General features: G+C 35.3%; 1 protein-coding gene across 1 annotated transcript in view; it reads right to left on the minus strand.

Moving 5' to 3' along the window:
• The window catches only part of LOC128662618 (chemerin-like receptor 1), a 137,040-nt gene extending 117,160 nt beyond the window's left edge, over positions 1-19,880 (minus strand). Inside the window, exon 1 of the mRNA XM_053716473.1 lies at positions 19,843-19,880. The gene's annotated coding sequence lies outside the window, so the exon portion shown is untranslated. The remainder of the gene's footprint in view (positions 1-19,842) is intronic.
• Between the last annotated feature and the right edge of the window lie 697 nt (positions 19,881-20,577).

Genomic DNA, 20,577 nt, shown 5'->3' on the forward strand with positions numbered 1-20,577 from the left:
TTTCTCTTTTTGTATTTATTTGCATTATGACTCCTTGCCCAGGGATATGGCTGCCCCTCATTGATGAGGTTCACATAGGGCTGAAGTGATTGTCTGTGGTTGTCATGTTTCTTGTTCATGGGAGGATTGTCTCGCATTTCAGGGCTGGAGCGATCACATCAATATTTCTGAAAAATGCTGATATCAATGTAAGAGCGTAAAAAAAAATAATCAAATGTAATATGATAAAGGTAGTATTCAAATAAACATTTAAATAAAACCTTCTGAAGTCAAGCTAGAAAATCTAAGGCCCAGATTAAAAGTGGAGCACTATTAATATTGCAGGCCCTGCTCTAAGAATAGTGCACAATCTGGTATTATTCTACTGGTATTAATCTGGTATTATTGTACTCATATTACATTTGGTGAGTTATGTGTTGTGCTTGAGTGCTTGAGAACACATACTAGTACACAAAAAGTTAGCATGACTGTGGACCTAAAATAAAGTGTTAGAGCTAAAAGTATAACAAAACACATGTAAAACATATTAAAATTAAGTATATCACAAGACACTAATATATGTTTTTTTTAATAATGTTTTCTAACTATGATTTTAAGGGATATGTATATAGCAACAAGCTGTTGGAAATGTACAGTATATATACATACATACATTCATTCACATTCACACACAACCACACACCTTAGAGCTCTTCACTGACAAAACAATGTAAATGATAAAAAAATATATCTATGTATCTATCTTTCTACACACACACACTTTACGATTTCACACAATCACAATTGCATGTTTTCATCTTTTCCCCCCACACCCACAATCGCTTTTTTTGATGCTTGTTAAAAGTCCTAGTTTTACTATGGGGTCAAAAGGTTCTCAGTGATCACAATCCATTTTTGAGAGACTTTTCAACACCTTTTCAAGAACGATTTTGACATTTCAAATCTGACACCTCACATTCAATAATATAGGCTCAAGCACTGTAAAATGCACTGTTTAGACTGTGCATGGCCTTAATGTGTATTAAAGCGGGTCGCCTATAAAAGCCCTGCCACAAAAGCATGATCTCATTTGAACATCTTTCATGGAGAACGATGTTGCAATGGAACAGGTTCATGTTGTTTCAGTACTGTTAAAACCCAGTGTAAGCATATGTCAGAAGTCCTTTTAATAGAAAACAAAAATGGTGCTTTTACAAACAATAAAAATAAATATTGCAACAAACAATAATTGTCAAAGAATAAAAGTGACAATGTTGTGATTGAGCTACTGTGCGCCGTATGCCCATCATACCAAAATACAAGTAGCATTCAGATGTTTTGCAGGTGTGAGGATAAAAATGGACTGCAATAGATTCTTTTGGAACTTGCGATTTCTTGATCCTGTTTGAAAGCCAAGTTATGAAGATGCCAGTATTATTAGTGACAATCACAACAATCAAACATTCACAGAAAGTGATTTCTACTGGAGGTGACTTTTCTAGTATGCCCATCATGTCAACATACAAATGGCATTCAGATGGTTAAACAGTGGTGAGGATGGATTTAAATTTCAATTGGTTAATCTCATATATGTAAATTAGTATTTCTCTTCCCCTGTAAACAAAAGATGTATTCAAAAGCCTTTACTGTAACCTTAAGAGGTGTGAAAGGGATATTATATTTGTCACTTTTAGGTGACCTCCCAGTTTCTATTTCAAAAACAGATACTTAAGATATAAAAAGGGCTTTTCGGGAGCTTTTCTGTTGACAAGGTAGTGATCACTCAAGAAACTTGAGGAACAGGGCCTAGATTACAAGTGGACCACAGATATATTATAAATGATATTATTATATTTATAACAAATATAATAATATAAAATAAATTATAGTATTATATTTATAACAAATATAAGTTATCTCATAATTTACTTCTAATTGTTGTATTATCATTCATGTTATAAACATTATGGCCTAGATTACAAGAGGAGTGCAAAAATGTAAGCGCTGTTGTTCTCTATCATCGCTCAAGTTAAATCAATTATTTTTAAAAGTAAAATGGATGCTTTTGAGCAAAAGCTCTAGTGAAAGCCAGGATCTGAGTTTTATAGAGCATCACATAGATTATAATATATGAGATTTAGCTTAGCTGCTCTATTGGACCTTCAGATGTTAACTCGTCTGAGGCTTGTGCTTGAGTGTTAACACACAAAAAAATAATCCATGAGTTAATCTTAATCTAATAAAGGAAACCATGAAAAAAGTGGACACTCCAGAAATGTTTACTCATGTAATTTAGAGTGTATATAGGAAATGGTATGATTTAAGGCACATCCGTAGCCTATAAATGGCACTCGCTCATCAAAGAATTAATTCTTTCTTTAATATAACTTATTAAAAATATTGTAACACAAGCAAAGGTATAATTACATTTCCCGGACAACAAAATTGCTAAGTAGTGTAGGCAGTCAGTCTGTTACGTGGTATTGTTAGAACTATTGGAATTGTGCTATGGTAAGGAGAACCACAGCTATTATAGGCTTGCCAGTGACAATTTCATACCCACAGGTATTTAAACTCATGTCAACACACATTTCACAGTTATTGAAATGGAGACATAAATATTACTTGTTTAGTAAATTTATAACAATCCCCATTCTGGAGTTGAGGCAATACAAAATAATGTTGCCCAGACATTTAGATGATTTGTTTGCTTTGTTAAACAGCAATTCAACAAAGATGCTTTGACATAGAAACATAGAAACATAGAATTTGACGGTAGATAAGAACCAGAATGGCCCATCAAGTCTACCCATATTACATGTTACTTTTTTCTTTAGATAGCCTTATGTCCCAGGCATTTTTGAATTCCTTTACAGTCTTTGTGTTTACCACTTCAAATGGAAGTTTATTCCATGAATCCACCACCCTTTCTGTAAAAAAAAATGCTTTCTCACATTTCTCCTGAATCTGCTACCCTCTAACTTTAGATTGTGACCCCTTGTTTTGGCATTTTTGTTTTTGTGGAAAATGCTTTCAACTTCTACTTTATTAAGTCCCTTCATATATTTTAAGGTTTCGACCATGTCACCTCTTTCCCTTCTATTCTCTAAACTATACATATTTAGATCATGGAGTCTTTATTTGTATGTTTTATATTTTAGACCATGAATCATTTTAGTAGCCTTCTTTTAGACAGCTTTTAATTTATTTATATATTTCTGAAGATATGGTCTCCAGAACTGAACACAGTATTCCAGATTTGGTCTAACTAATGATCTGTAAAGTGGCATAAGAACCTTGCTATTTCTGCTACTAATACCTCTTCCAATGCAACCAAGTATTGAACTGGCCTTACTGGCTGCACTACTGCATTGTGTACCAATGTTTAAATCAACTGAAATAATAATTCCTAAGTCCCTTTCTTCTTTAGTTACAGTCAGTAATTTACCATTTATACTATAATTGGCCTTAGGGTTTTTTGGATCCTATCTGCATAATTTTGATCTTGGAAATATTACATTTCAGATTCCATTTATTTGACCAGTCCTCTAGTTTTTTAATACCACTGTTCATTTGATCGACCCCTCCTGGAACATCAACTCTGTTACAAATTTTTGTATCATTAGCAAACAAGCAAACCTTCCCCTTAAGCCCACTTCCAATATAACTTATGAACATGTTAAACAAAACAGGCCCAAGAAGTGACCCTTGTGGAACACAACTAGTAACTGATGCCTCCATTAATTAATTAACTCTCTGTCGTCTATCTTTAAGCCAGCATTCTGCCCACTTAAAAATCTTAGCATCTACTCCAAGGCAATACTTTTTGTAATTAAGTTTGTTGTGTGGGACGGTGTCAAATGCTTTGCTAAAGTCTAGATATGCAACATCTACCTGGTCTGTTAATTTAGTTACATAATCAAAGAAATCAATTAGATTAGTCTGACATGATCTTCCAGCAGTGAAACCATGCTGCCCTTTGTCTTCTAAGTTGTTTGTCTGAAGGAAAGACACAAGTCTTTCCTTTAAAATATTTTTCATTAATTTCCCTGCAATTGAGGTCAAACTGACTGGCCTTTAGTTAGCAGAAACTTCCCTACTACCCTTTTTATGAAGAGGGACTACAATGGCAATTTTTCAGTCTTTTGGAACAACTCCTGTTAGAAGTGACTGATTAAATAAATATACTAATGGAGTAGTTATCACGGATCGAAGTTCTCTTAGAACCCTTGGATGAATATTATCTGGACCCACAGACTTATTCACTTTTATTTTTTATAAATCCCTAGACATAGGCAACTGGGGCTTTTTAGAGCCACTGATCTAATTGTTAAAAGAAAATATGAAATAGATTTAAAACTAACACAAATGCCTCACATTTCATTGTAATGCATGAAACTATACGTATTGAATTCACTAGTGAAATGTCAGGATTACTGATTAAATATTAAATTATGGTTCTTCCCCTTCTAACATTGTAAATAGTTTTAAAAAAAAATGGGGACATATATAATACTTTTTTTATTCTAAAAATAAAAGTAAAAATTACAAAGGATATACTAATCTCACCTAAAACTTAGCCATCCAACTTAAAGAGCAGCACAGTTCTTTAGATTCATGCAAATATTTATTTACAGTATTTATGCATTGGTCTGATTATTTATAAGCAAACTCTCAGTGCCTGTTCATCAGGTTATGATCCCATTTTCAATGAGTTATGTGTTTGTTAACCCTCAGTTACAGTCACAGCCAACAGAATAAACCAAGGATTCCGGGTCCTGGACAAAGTCAAATGTTATTCCATAAGTTATGGCCACTGCAAAGGAAAAGCACTGTTAGCATTAAGAGTAGACTTTATTCAAACTGTATAAAATGCTAATGTGGGATGAAATACAGACAATAACACTAAAGTCCCATCAGATGTGTATTTTACACAAACCACTGGCACTTTCTCAAAGATCTTAAACGTACGGATACTGACATTGTTATTCTAGCCAAATGGTTTTATCTCTTGCTAACTGATTTTATTTATGCTTTTATCAGTCGCTGTACAGATGCACTGTTGTGATATAATATCAAGAGTAGGCAGTTATTTTATTTCAACATTGCAAATAAATACATTTAATTAATACTATTAAAGGCTTAAGCTTGAAAGAATATACAGTATATATTAAAGGAAAAGAAACGTTATAAATAGCATTCACTTAGAAACTAATTACTATTGTATCAATCTCTTATAGTAAGGTAAGAGAAGGATATAAAACTTAACCTTTATTCATTTACCAGTCAAATTCCAAAACAAACAAAATAAGTAAAATATAGATATTCCTGGTCCATATAAGAATAGAATGTGAGAGGCCCATAAACATACATTACATCTCAACAGAAAGCAAAATTAAGACAGCTTCAGTTAAACAGCTACAGGTTACCCACTATCACAACACCACTGACTACAAAGGTCTCTAATAACTGACTATTAATGCTTGCAAAGGGAAGGGACTACTATCTGCTCTGTCAGTGGTAATACTGATAGTTATATCAAATAGTAGAGGGACCCATGCATTTAAGACTAAAATCCAGAGTAAATCAAATACTGCAAGCCAAAATTACACACAGTAGTGGATCTACTCACTGGTGCAAAGTTTTATTTAGGCCATTCTGGTCAAAATTTAAATGCACATTGATGAATTACAGCTTTAAATTGAAACATATTTGCAATATAGATGTATTGGCAAAAATGCTTATAGTAAAAGTTATCACTGTTTTAGTGTTAACATTTCTCTCTGCACGTGCATGTAAATCATTGCTAGATATTCTCAGTGCACCAGCATTTTAAATACTGCAGCTGCTCAGAGCACGAGTGGGGCTTGTATCCTGTCAACAATTAACAAACTGATAAATTATCCAATAGCACAAGCACCTTAGGCTCTCTGAGGAAGTGCTGTGTTTAAAATGCTGGTGCCTTGTGCATACTTAAATACACTTTTGAAACAGCTATAGATTTTGTTAGAAGCATTTTTGCTTATACATTTATATTACAAAAATGCTTCCATTCAAGCATCCATGTGGATTTCAGTTTGGGCTGCAATGTCCCTTTAAATTTAAAGTTATGTCATGTTAACATCTAATCATATTCTTAATACATATTTTACTTAAATATAATCAAAGGGAACTTAAAAAATATATGACCTAAATTTACTAATATTGACTATAGGCTACATTCATGGATGTTTGTTAGGTTTCAGGCAAGCACAGGAGATAACCCCCAGGTGTCAGCCTGTAAAAGGGTGAGTGATTTAAAGCAACCTAAAAATGGATTGTTCTCTGCTAACAATTTTAAAAAACAAAGTTAAAAGGTAAAAGATGTGCTAAAGACAGCTAAAATCACATAAGTATGATAAACTTTATAGGGTAAATGCAAGGATCTATTCAATACATATATGTTAAAAACTTACTTAACCACTGGTGATCTAAAATAAACATAAATCTATAAAACCATAAAAAATAAAGACAAAAGTGCTATTCTGAGAAAGTTTAACAATAGTGAATCTCTTATTTTCAGAGTCCTATATATTATTATATGTTATATATGTTTTAGGTGGTATTCAAAAATAGACAATGACCCTTTAGGCAGCTCTTAGTAAAAAGTTTTCCATCCCACAGAGAGAAAAAACAACCAGAGTCACACTTAATATTCAAAAGATAATGACCCTTTAGGTAGCTCTATGGTACCAGCTTTCCATCCCACGCAGGGAAAACACACACACTTTGACCACTACCTTGTTTCTTATCGGATGACCCGGTATACCTCACCACTTCTTTTGTATCACCGTGGCTACACTTATGCGCTGGTGTCCATAGGTCTTGACGCTGTGAGTTCTCCCGTGTATTACCCTCGGGTAACGCTTCCACTTCTACAAAGCTGGTCACATGAGCGCCTTATCCTCCAATCCGGTCTGGTCTTTTGCGTGTGAAGTTTTTATTATTTTCTCCAAAGTGGATCCAATGTGGTAATAGTATTTGCAGAGAGCTCTGCTTCTCCTAGGTTGATACTTGTCCTCGTCTACGCGTTTCAGCCACAGCTGGTCTTTATCAAGTCTTTATAAAAGCCATTAATAATTCTTATCTGCAAAATGTTTATTTGCCACTGATCTAACAAAAAACTCTAGCTACTTTAAAAAAATAATTAAAGGGACATGAAACCTGATGCAGGAGCATGCATGTGACTGGAGCACTATATGGCAACAGTTTTGCAGGAATGTTATCCATATGCAAGAGCATACCTACCTAGGTATCTCTTCATTTAAAAAAAATGGAAATTAAGCCAATGTAATAATAGAAGAAAAGTAGAAACTTTTTTTAAAAAATTGCATGCTCTATCTGAATTATAAAATATTTTTTTTTGGCTTTCACATCCTTTTATATTGTATGGTGAGTTAAATTCTAAGGGAATCCTGGTTTTCAATTTAAGAGTCTAGAAAACTTCCCTTCTTCTTTAACAATCTTTGCCTGTGAACTCTTCATAGTAGTGCTCTTTTGATTGCCATTTGGATGTGTTCAGTTTCTGATTACGAGGATGATCCCAATTGATGTTATTGTTTTATGTTAACAAAATGATTACAACCTTACCAAGTCCAAGACAGGCGGCATTGATACCTTACACAACGATCAAGCTCCATTTTTTCACAACCACTACTATAAAGAACAGTAATGGATGCCGATCCACAAAAAATGGAACCGACACACAAAAACAAATTGTAACTAAACAACAAATTATAAAAAAGTTATGGTGGTTTTGTGCCCTTTTCACATTACATTGCATCCCCTTCAACGTTACAGCCAATCACAAACCTCAACCAAATTACCAAAATGCAACATGCACACTATATAAAATGCTACGAACAGCCTCCATATATAGAACCAGCCTGGTGCAGGTAAGAGAAAGTGCAGCAGAGAAGGCAAATAAAAAAAATATTTATGATAGACGGATAGTGGCAGAGGGCAGGAGAGTCCAAGAGATGTGGTAGTGCAGGTAGTGGAAGTAGGGGACATCAGTGAGGCTAAGGAAGACAGTAAAGGCAGGAGAAGGGGCAAGAAGGTCCACATGAAAAAAAAATTAGCCGATCTAGGGATTTATTAGAAGAGGAGGTAGAGAACAACGAGGACCCTAAAATTGATATAATTAAAAAACAACTAAATGTTGCAAATAATGCATTAATTGAGGCTATTATACTACAACATGACATTTTATTTGCCACATCAGCAGGCACAAAAGAACCATTAGATGCGTCAAACACAGGTAAAATTATTGCAAAGCTGTAGTCAAGAAAAAATATGCAAGATTCATAAACAGCCCCCCAAAAAAAAAAACAGGAGGGGACCACCTTTGAACAAAATGTTCAATGAATTGGAGGAGATACTGCAAAAAGCAATGACACAAGAGGCAGTCACAGGAATAAGACATGACATAGATACTGATGATCCATCCACCCACAAGTGACCTGGTGAGTTTAAAAAAAAAGGAAAGTTAATTATTAATATACCATATTATATTTTAGACAAATAAATCCAATACACATACCACCCATGCACACAAAACTATACACAAAGGACCATCACACACACACACAAGGACACTATGGGAAAGATTACATATGCAGCATAGCCCGCAAAACCCAGCGTTGGCTATTTTTAAACGGATGTAGTGATCACATATATGGTGCCGCATATAAATGCGGAGTGTATATTTTACCTGTCGGCCAATGTTTTTACTCCCATAAACTAACATAGAACCGGCGTCGCAAGTCGGTATCACATATTCAGAGCAAGGACTTATATGGCGAAAATGGAGAAATTTTACTCCATATTCAACTGGCCACACATACGGCTAGATTTAGAGTTTTGTCGGTAACGACCCGCGTAGCTAACGCATGCTTTTTTCCCCCCGCACCTTTTAAATACCGCTGGTATTTAGAGTTCACAGAATGGCTGCGTTTTCAGTGCGTTAGGCTCCAAAAAGGGAGCGTAGAGCATAATTTACCGCCACTGCAACTCTCGATACCAGCGTTGCTTACGGACGCGGCCAGCTTCAAAAACGTGCTCATGCACGATTCCCCCATAGGAAACAATGGGGCAGTTTTAGCTGAAAAAAAACCTAACACCTGCAAAAAAGCAGCGTTCAGCTCCTAACGCAGCCCCATTGTTTTCTATGGGGAAACACTTCCTATGTCTGCACCTTACACCCTAACATGTACCCCGAGTCTAAACACCCCTAACCTTACACTTATTAACCCCTAATCTGCCGCCCCCGCTATCGCTGACCCCTGCATATTATTATTAACCCCTAATCTGCTGCTCCGTACACCGCCGCAACCTACGTTATCCCTATGTACCCCTAATCTGCTGCCCATAACACCGCCAACCCCTATATTATATTTATTAACTCCTAATCTGCCCCCCACAACGTCACCTCCACCTACCTACAATTATTAACCCCTAATCTGCCGACCGGACTTCACCGCTACTATAATAAATAGTATTAACCCCAATCTGCCCTCCCTAACATCGCCGACACCTAACTTCAAGTACTAACCGCTAACCTCACCGCTACTCTAATACATTTTTTAACCCCTAAAGCTAAGTCTAACCCTAACCCTAACACCCCCCTAAGTTAAATATAATTTAAATTAACTCTTATTAAATAAATTATTCCTATTCCTATTATTCCTAAATACTTACCTGTAAAATAAACCCTAATATAGCTACAATATAAATTATAATTATATTGTAGCTATTTTAGGATTAATATTTATTTTACAGGCAACTTTGTAATTATTTTAACCAGGTACAATAGCTATTAAATAGTTAATAACTATTTAATAGCTACCTAGTTAAAATAATTACAAAATTACCTGTAAAATAAATCCAAACCTAAGTTACAATTAAACCTAACACTACACTATCAATAAATTAATTAAATAAAATACCTACAATTACCTACAATTAAACCTAACACTACACTATCAATAAATTAATTAAATACAATACCTACAAATAAATACAATGAAATAAACTAACTAAAGTACAAAAAATAAAAAAGAACTAAGTTACAAAAAATAAAAAAATATTTACAAACATTAGAAAAATATTACAACAATTTTAAACTAATTACACCTACTCTAAGCCCCCTAATAAAATAACAAAGCCCCCCAAAATAAAAAAATGCCCTACCCTATTCTAAAATTAAAATAGAAAAGCTCTTTTACCTTACCAGCCCTTAAAAGGGCCATTTGCGGGGCATGCCCCAAAGAATTCAGCTCTTTTGCCTGTAAAAAAAAAACATACAATACCCCCCCCCAACATTACAACCCACCACCCACATACCCCTAATCTAACCCAAACCCCCCTTAAATAAACCTAACACTAAGCCCCTGAAGATCTTCCTACCTTATCTTCACCACACCGGGTATCACACCGATCCGTCCTGGCTCCGATGTCTTGATCCAAGCCCAAGTGGGGGGCTGAAGACATCCATCCTCTGGCTGAAGTCTTGATCCAAGCGGGCAGAAGAGGACATCTGGACCGGCAAACATCTTCATCCAAGCCGCATCTTCTATGTTCTTCCATCCGATGACGACCGGCTCCATCTTGAAGACCTCCAGCGCGGATCCATCCTCTTCTAACGACGTCCTAACAGCGAATGAAGGTTCCTTTAAGGGACGTCATCCAAGATGGCGTCCCTCGAATTCCGATTGGCTGATAGGATTCTATCAGCCAATCGGAATTAAGGTAGGAAAATTCTGATTGGCTGATGGAATCAGCCAATCAGAATCAAGTTCAATCCGTTTGGCTGATCTGATCTTGGATGACGTCCCTTAAAGGAACCTTCATTCGCTGTTAGGACGTCGTTAGAAGAGGATGGATCCGCGCTGGAGGTCTTCAAGATGGAGCCGGTCGTCATCGGATGGAAGAACATAGAAGATGCGGCTTGGATGAAGATGTTTGCCGGTCCGGATGTCCTCTTCTGCCCGCTTGGATCAAGACTTCAGCCGGAGGATGGATGTCTTCAGCCCCCCGCTTGGGCTTGGATCAAGACATCGGAGCCAGGACGGATCGGTGTGATACCCGGTGTGGTGAAGATAAGGTAGGAAGATCTTCAGGGGCTTAGTGTTAGGTTTATTTAAGGGGGGTTTGGGTTAGATTAGGGGTATGTGGGTGGTGGGTTGTAATGTTGGGGGGGGTATTGTATGGTTTTTTTTTACAGGCAAAAGAGCTGAATTCTTTGGGGCATGCCCCGCAAAGGGCCCTTTTCAGGGCTGGTAAGGTAAAAGAGCTTTTCTATTTTAATTTTAGAATAGGGTAGGGCATTTTTTATTTTGGGGGGCTTTGTTATTTTATTAGGGGTCTTAGAGTAGGTGTAATTAATTTAATATTGTTCTAATATTTTTCTAATGTTTGTAAATATTTTTTTATTTTTTGTAACTTAGTTCTTTTTTATTTTTTGTACTTTAGTTAGTTTATTTCATTGTATTTATTTGTAGGTATTGTATTTAATTAATTTATTGATAGTGTAGTGTTAGGTTTAATTGTAGGTAATTGTAGGTATTTTATTTAATTAATTTATTGATAGTGTAGTGTTAGGTTTAATTGTAACTTAGGTTAGGATTTATTTTACAGGTAATTTTGTAATTATTTTAACTAGGTAACTATTAAATAGTTATTAACTATTTAATAGCTATTGTACCTGGTTAAAATAATTACAAAGTTGCCTGTAAAATAAATATTAATCCTAAAATAGCTACAATATAATTATAATTTATATTGTAGCTATATTAGGGTTTATTTTACAGGTAAGTATTTAGCTTTAAATAGGAATAATTAATTTAATAAGAGTTAATTTATTTCGTTAGATTTAAATTATATTTAAGTTAGGGGGGTGTTAGTGTTAGGGTTAAACTTAGCTTTAGGGGTTAATACATTTATTATAGTAGCGGTGTGGTCCGGTCGGCAGATTAGGGGTTAATAATTGTAGGTAGGTGGAGGCGACGTTGGGGGCGGCAGATTAGGGGTTAATAAATATAATATAGGGGTCGGCGGTGTTAGGGGCAGCAGATTAGGGGTACATAGGTATAATGTAGGTTGCGGCAGTGTACGGAGCGGCATATTAGGGGTTAAAAAAAATATGCAGGTGTCAGCGATAGCGGGGGCAGCAGATTAGGGGTTAATAAGTATTATGTAGGTGTCGGCGGTATTAGGGACAGCAGATTAGGGGTACATAGGGATAACGTAGGTGGCGGCGGTGTGCGGTCGGCAGATTAGGGGTTAAAAAATTTTAATAGAGTAGCGGCGATGTGGGGGGGCCTCGGTTTAGGGGTACATAGGTAGTTTATGGGTGTTAGTGTACTTTAGAGCACAGTAGTTAAGAGCTTTATGAGCCGGCGTTAGCCCAGAAAGCTCTTAACTCCTGTTTTTTTTCTGCGGCTGGAGTTTTGTTGTTAGATTTCTAACGCTCACTTCAGCCACGACTCTAAATACCGGAGTTAGGAAGATCCCATTGAAAAGATAGGATACGCAAATGGCGTAGGGGGATGTGCGGTATGGAAAAGTCGCGGCTGCAAAGTGAGCGTTAGACCCTTTCCTGACTGACTCTAGCGCTGGTTTTGACGGCTAACGCCAAACTCTAAATCTAGCCGATAGGCAGGCACAGCAAGCCTTGCGATGAGTATATGAGCACTGTAACTCCCTGTAAGTCTTAACAAACACCTAATGCATGTGCAATATGTACCTCTCAACTGCCATCCCCCCACCGCAATAACTAATATATGTATGACCCCTAATCCACCAACTCCCAAATCACAAAGTTTCTAATTACCCCCTAATCTGCCAACCATCCACAATGCGATCTACCTATTAATACTATTAACCCAAATCTGCAAACCCATTAAACAATGCAATCTACCTATTAACATGATTAACCCCCTAATCCACCGACCCCCCACAACGCAATCTACCTAGTAACACTATTAACCCCTAATCCACCAAACCCCACAAAGCAATCTACCTAATTAACCTATTAACCCCTAAACCGCCATCCGCCCACAAGGCAAAGTATTAATCTAATCACTAAGCCCCCTAACCTAACACCCCCTAAATTAACCCCAATTACATAAAATAAAAAAACTACCTTTAAAAATTAATAAAAAATTACCAAAAAGAAAAAATCCTATCTTTACATAAAAAACAAACCTAAGTTTACATAAAAAAAACTACGATTAAATTAAAATATAAAATCTAATATTACAAAAATAAAAAAAATCTAAGATTACAGAAAAAATAAACAATATTATCCAAAATAAAAAATTTACAACTAATCTAATACCCCTATAAAAAAAAACAATGAATCTAACACTAAACTACCAATGGCCCTTAAAATGGCATTGCCCTAAAGTGATCATCTCTTTTACATAAAAAAATACAAAATAACACCTAACAGTAAAACCACACAACCCCCCAAAATTAAAAAGACCTAACTCTAAAAAAATATAATCTACCCATTGCCCCTAAAGGGGCATTTGTATAGGCATTGTCCTTAAAAGAGCAATACGCTGTTTTGCTGCCCATTTTAAAAAAATCCCTAATCTAAAAAATAAACCACCCCAAAAAAAAAAAACTGCCACTAACCCCAAAAAATGTACTCACCATTCCTGAAGTCCGGACATCCATCTTCTTCCAGGCAGAGCAAAGTCTTCATCCAGGTGGCAAAGATCTTCTTCCAGGGCAGCACCATCTTCTATCTTCATCCCGGTGGCACAGAGGCAGAGCGGAGCAGGAACGGTGGAAGTGAAGACATCCAACGTGGAGGAAGATTGAATGCAAAGTACCCCTTTATATTGGGGTACCTTGCATTCCTATTGGCTGAAAATTTCAAATTAGCCAATAGGATGAGAGCTACTTAAATCCTATTGGCTGTTCAAATCAGCCAATAGGATTTAAGCAGCTTTCATCCTATTCATCCCTCCACGCCACCGGTATGAAGATGGAAGATGGTGCCAGCCTGTAAGAAGATCTTCACCCCATGGATGAAGACTTTGCTCTGCCTGGAAGAAGATGGATTTCCAGACTTCAGGAATGGTGAGTACATTTTTTGGGGTTAGTGTTAGTTTCTTTTTAACTTTTTGGGATTTTTTTTTTAGATTAGAGCTTTTTTAATTTATTAATGGGCAGCAAAAGAGCTGATTGCCAATACAAATGCCCATTTAGGGGCAATGGGTAGATTAGATTATTTTAGAGTTTGGTCTTTTAAATTTTGGGGGTTGGGTGGATGGTGGGTTTTACTGTTAAGGGTTAATTTGTATTTTTTAATGTAAATGAGCTGATTTCATCAGGGCAATGCCCTACAAAAGGCCTCTTTAAGGGCTATTGGTAGTTTAGTGTTAGATCAAGGGTGTTTTTATTTTGGGGTCGCTTTTTTGTTTTATAGGGGTATTAGATTAGGTTTACATTTTTTATTTTGGATAATTTCATTTATTTATTTCTGTAATCTTATATTTTTTTATTTTTTGCAATATTAGATTTTTTTTTCCATGTAATCTTAGGTTGTTTTTTTACTGTAATGTTATTTTTTTTTATTTACTGTAATGCTAGGATTTTTTATTTTAATGGGGTTAGGATTTTTTTAATTTTGATAGTGTTTAATTAATTTTTTAGGGAGAGTCTTTTTTATTTTATGTAATTGTAGTTAATTGGGGTTAACTTAGGGGGTGTTAGGTTAGGTGGCTTAGTTATTAGATTAATACTTTGCGTTGTGGGGGGTTGGCAGATTACGGGTTAATAGTGTAATTAGTTAGATTGCATTGTGGGGGGTGGGGGGATTAGTTGTTAATAGTTTAAATAGGTTGATTAGGTAGTTTACATTGTGGGGGTTGGTGGTTTAGGGGTTAATAACTTTATTAGATATATTGTGATGTGTCGGGATGGTGGTTTAGGTGTTAATAGTGTTAAAAGGTAGATTGCATTGTGGGGGTTGGCGGGTTAGGTGTTAATACTTTTATTATTTATTGTGATGTGGGTGGATGGTCCTTTAGAGGTTATTAGGTTTATTAGGTAGATTGCAATGTTGGGGGCTTAGGCACCGGCAGATCATAAACTGCCATAAGTCACTGGCGACTCCAGAAATGTGTATTTACGAACATTTCTGAACCTCACCAGATTATCCGATTTACTGCAGTATATGATCTGCCGGCACCATATATGTGATTCACCCCATTTGCAAGGTGAATCTTACACTTAAAGCTAACGAGATACAACGTTTACAGGAGAACACACATTCTCTATGTAACTATTGGAACTACATGCAGAATAGTGAAAAATCCCAATAAGAAACCACTTTCATGTTTAACCCCTTCACTTTTTGGCATATTTTATGCCACTAAAATCTATAACTTTTTTCTCAAACTCACTGAAATTACTTACACATAACTATTGCAGTCATAGGATAAATGGTTGTGAAAGTTTCGTGGGATCCCCTTTATTCAGAAATACCAGACATGCATGGCTTTGCCACTGGTCTTTGGTAATTAGAAACTGCTAATTGCAGCTGTGCACCAGTTTAAAAATTCTAGGAGAGAATTGATCAGTTAGCTTGTGAGGTTAATATTTGCTGTAGTGTAGGGATTACCCTCCCACCTGACATCTCCCAACTTGATCCCTCCAAAATAGCTCTCCCTCCCCACACACTGGTCACCACAATCTTAAGTACTGTCTGTCAGTATGCCGTTTAGGGATATTTCTTTAAAAATATTTATTTATTTTTCATTTTCTGTAGTGAAGGGATCTCTTGTCACCCTCCCACTTCCCTAATCCACCAAACATCTGACTATCGCTCCCGCTCCTACTATTCCCGGATATGTTTGTTACTGGCAGTCAGTCTGCTATTCCAATAAGAGGCCATACTAATAAATGATCACCTAGATAGAGGTTTTAAAGCTTAACAGCATGAGTTAGCAAAATACAGAAAATAAATAAATGCTGAAATTGACCACCTTTTAGCTACACCATGAGTAGGTTCTGTTACTTTTGTTGAAAACAAATTGTACCTGAAAAGACAACAATAGTTCCATGCCAGTTCATTGCCACTGCAAGGCAGCTAAGAAAACATTCACCTAAACCTGATCTATTGGTGGTAGCAACCATGGTTGCTATTTTCTTTATGTCAGCTTTGTTGTTACCCTGATGCTGCTCACCACACTATTTCCTATATGCTGATGTTGGGTTAGCACCTGTCATTTTTTTCCCATGCAACCCTGCATAAATAGCGTACTTTGACAGTTCTCCTTTGCACGTGTATTGAAACATGTGTTCTTGGTGCACTATTTTCTCTGCTGGACTTTCAACTGCTGACCTTGCTATTTATGCACTATTCTCTTGCCTGCTGCCTGACCTTTGGATTGCCTTTGAGCTCTGTCTTGTCTGCGGATTTGGTACTGTTTAGTCCATCATGCAGAAGAGACCGCAGCATTATCCTGCCCAATGCAGAACAGCTGTGAGCTCTGTTAAAGGGTATTACTCAATATCAGGGATGGTCAATCCAGTCAACTAGTTCTTCAAATGATTCAGCTTTTGAGTATTTTTCTTGGCAGAATAAAATCATGTGCTATTTCTTTTTAGAAAGGATGCAACTGAAAAAATAATAATAATATTGTTTGATGTTAAGTTCTAGATTTTACCAACCATGAAATAAAGAATGCATTTTATGTTTTTTTTTCTTTCTAACTGAATTGTATTGTTAATGAACCAATGCTTGTGCATTCCCATAGTTAATATTTTAAACATAAAAATTAAAGAAACATTAAATTCTGTGCATGTTGCAGGTTTTAATGAAAGCAATTATGTTTTTAAACTGAAATATACTTACTTTATTCAAAATTCCTGTGTTTTTCTTTTGGGAAAATTAGAAGCAAAAACTTGTGCTTTTAGCTTGAAATCACAACCACTTTTAGCCTTAAAGGGATATTCCAGCCAAAATTGAAAACCACATGTGTGCATTTCAGTATCGAACAGAAGAAATTTTGTAATATACATGCATTAGCAAAAATGCTTCTAATAAAAGCTACAGCTGTTTCAAAAGTGTATTTAAGTATGCACCGTGCACCAGCATTTTAAACCCAGCACTTGCTCAGAGAGCCTAAGGTGCTTGTACCATCTGGTAATGACTCAATTTGTTATTTGCTGACATGATACAAGCCCCACTGATGATATGAGCAGCTGCATTATTTAAAATGTGGGTGTAGTGACCATAACAAGCTATGCTTCACATGCATGTGCAGATAATTTTTTTAACACTAAACCAGTGATAACTTTTATTAGAAGCATTTTTGCCAGTACATGTGTATTGCAAATATGTTTCTATTTAAAGATGTAATAAATCTATGTGCATTTAAATTTTGACTGGAATGTCCCTTTAAATTGTGGAGACTTTTAAGTTTCAAATGTCTTAAATTGACTTGTGTTGTGGTTTTTTTTCACATAACCTTACATTAGCCATCTTTGAGTTACTGAGAAAGTCAAGTGCTTGCTTAATGGAGATTAAAACATTACAAATGTGACATCTTTTTTAATGATGCCCTCACTAACTTTTTATATGATATCATATAATAAAATATAATACAATATAATATACTATATAACATAATATAACATAATGCAATACAATAAAATACAATATAATATATAATATAATGTAATACAATACAATATAATACAATAAAATACATATATCCTATATTATAAAATACAAGATTTTTTCTGAAGCCTTCATGCGCAGTTCAGACAAACTCTTGCCGCGAGGACCCGGCAGCAGAGCTGATCGCACACGCAGGGGGTGAAACAACGCAGCGCGAGGACCCGGCAGCAGAGCTGAACGCACGCGCAGGGGGTGAAACAACGCAGCGCGATGACCCGGCAAGGAGGGAGAGAGAGGGAGAGAGAGAGAGAGAGAGAGAGAGAGAGAGAGAGAGAGATCACACAACATGGCCCGTGTCAACGGGCTTTAGGACTAGTAATAATATAATGCAATACAACATCACACAATAAAATACATAAAATATGATATAATACAATATAATACTGTATAATACAGTATTTTCTGAGCTTTAATAAGGAATTTTATTTTAAAAATGTTTGTGCCTTTTTAATGTTTGATTGGGTACATAAAATCTGGCATTGACAACACACTATAGACTAAACTCTATGCACACACTACACTACATATACATTCTATACATACTACACACACTACACTTACAATATACATTACACACGATTTAAGCACACATATTATACACACAAACACCAGAAACACTACTAATATAAACTACACACCATACAAAAACTACATACTACTGACACACATACTGGTATAAACTTGCATGGTAATTAATTGCATTCTATCTTCAGGTTATGTGTTTTAGATTTATTTTACTCTCTGTTGAAATTTTTAAAAATTTCTCTAGATGTCCCTGCATGTCAGAGTATAGCAACAGGATCTAATCTCTGTGTGCATAGATTTTTATTTATTTTTTGCTGGAGTGGTTTAATTTATGATTGACAGATTAACAAAGTTGGCTATGGTACTATTGCCCAACATGATAGAACTGGACAAGCAAAACTGTTCATTCCACTAACTAGCACAAGGATTATTATTTAAAAGATAAAGAAAAGGGGATATTGTTTAACACACTTTGATACACTTCATGGAGTACATTATTTACAAATTTACAATGCTGTATTTATAGATTTTACCATGAAATGTGCTGTAAATGTGCTGTAGCATGGATAATGCACTGATTTGTTTCTCTTTGCTAAATAGTATGCTACCAGCACGTGCTTTATCTATAAAGTTCCATAGAAGTTAACACTTTGCTTTTATTGACATGAAAATTAATACAACTAAAACTGATACATATGACCGCTGCTTCTTACATTGCGGGAAGCAGGCTCGCATATGCGAACCTGCCCCGCAAAGGCTCCGGAGCAGCTTTCGTTGCTTCGTACATGGAGCCCATAGCATCCAACATTTCTTCCATAAGTAATTGCCCTGCTGCCTGTTTAGTTAGAACCACTTCACTATTTAAATTGTGTTTAAAGAAACAAATGTTTTAAATTGTGTAATTAACAATTATAATGTTAATTACAATCAACATATTCCAAATATAGTTGTTTTAATTATTTATGTTTCACATAACCATTTCTTCTTTCCAACTTAACATAAATCGACCTTCCCCTCCCTTTTACCCCTATAGTATTTATTATAAATAAAGGTACTGCAAGTAATTTCTTCTCTAAAAAATAATAATTCCAAACTGGATAAGCCCTAATATGGTTGTTTCACATTTTGCTTTCGATTATATCTGTTAATGCATTTTTTATTTTAAAGTTTGATTGTACAAATTACCACACTTTTTTTTCTTCAAACAGAATTTGTTCTACGCTAAAAAAGCTTTAGGGAATATACTATCCCAAGAAACAAAGGATTTGTGCATACATCCATTTTTCACTTGTGTAACACTTATTTATGAGCATAATTCAATATTTAGCAAGTTCTGCATTAAAATGTAAACACGCAAAGACACAATGAATTATAATAGATGAGTGAGAAACATATAATAATTTTTTCTCATTTAATTTTCTAAACAATTTGAAATGTTTAAAATATATGTAATTGTAATTTACCTTGTTATATCTTGATAACTGACAGCTTTAAATAATTATCCATATTGTTTTCAGATGCTAACATTTTAAATGTATGTTTTTAAAACAAATAATTATATTTTATTGCTTGGAATTCAAAGAAAACAAAATTCTTACCTAGATTGTTACCTAGATTGTGTGTGTGCTGTCAAGCCTTGTTCGGGAACTGTATGTGTTCAAAACAAATATTTCTTTGCATATTATAGTAAATTAGCTAGATGCACTTATATTTCATTATCTTACCTCTGTTAATGGAGTGACTCAACACTTAGGGAGAAAATGTAATTGTCTTTATGTAAACTGGGATTTGCAGTTTTGCTGCACTTAAAACTCATTTTAAAGGGATGCAGAGCATAATGGTGATATACTTCTTATGATATAGGAGTATAAAATAATAAGAGTTTGTACATTGAGTATTCATAAAAAATGTATAAATACTACTTTAGTATTTATTTTCCAGAAAAATCATGCAAATATTTTATTTTAGATATTATAATTAAAATGTGCTTCTATTAGTAAAATATTTTGAGCTATATTACAAGGGGAGCAAAATCAGTAGCTCAGAGTGCGTTATCTTTTCTGTGAGTCTTGTACAGAAGAATAACATAAAATTATTACAAGTGGATGGTTAAATATTAGTACCAAAGCACCTTAACACGGCCAAAATGTTTTGACTTTGCCCCATACTTTTAATGGATAGCTCAGGGGGCAGGTACATTGTACCTGTATTGCATATGATGAGTTAAGTGTTGCGCTCAAGCTTAATACTAAATAAATAAATGTAAAATTGATCTCTTTTGAAGACCTGAAGAATATTATTAATTGTATAGCAAATAACTAAATAACAAACAC

Source organism: Bombina bombina, chromosome 1 (genome assembly GCF_027579735.1).
Source record: "Bombina bombina isolate aBomBom1 chromosome 1, aBomBom1.pri, whole genome shotgun sequence".
Classification (NCBI taxonomy): domain Eukaryota; kingdom Metazoa; phylum Chordata; class Amphibia; order Anura; family Bombinatoridae; genus Bombina; species Bombina bombina.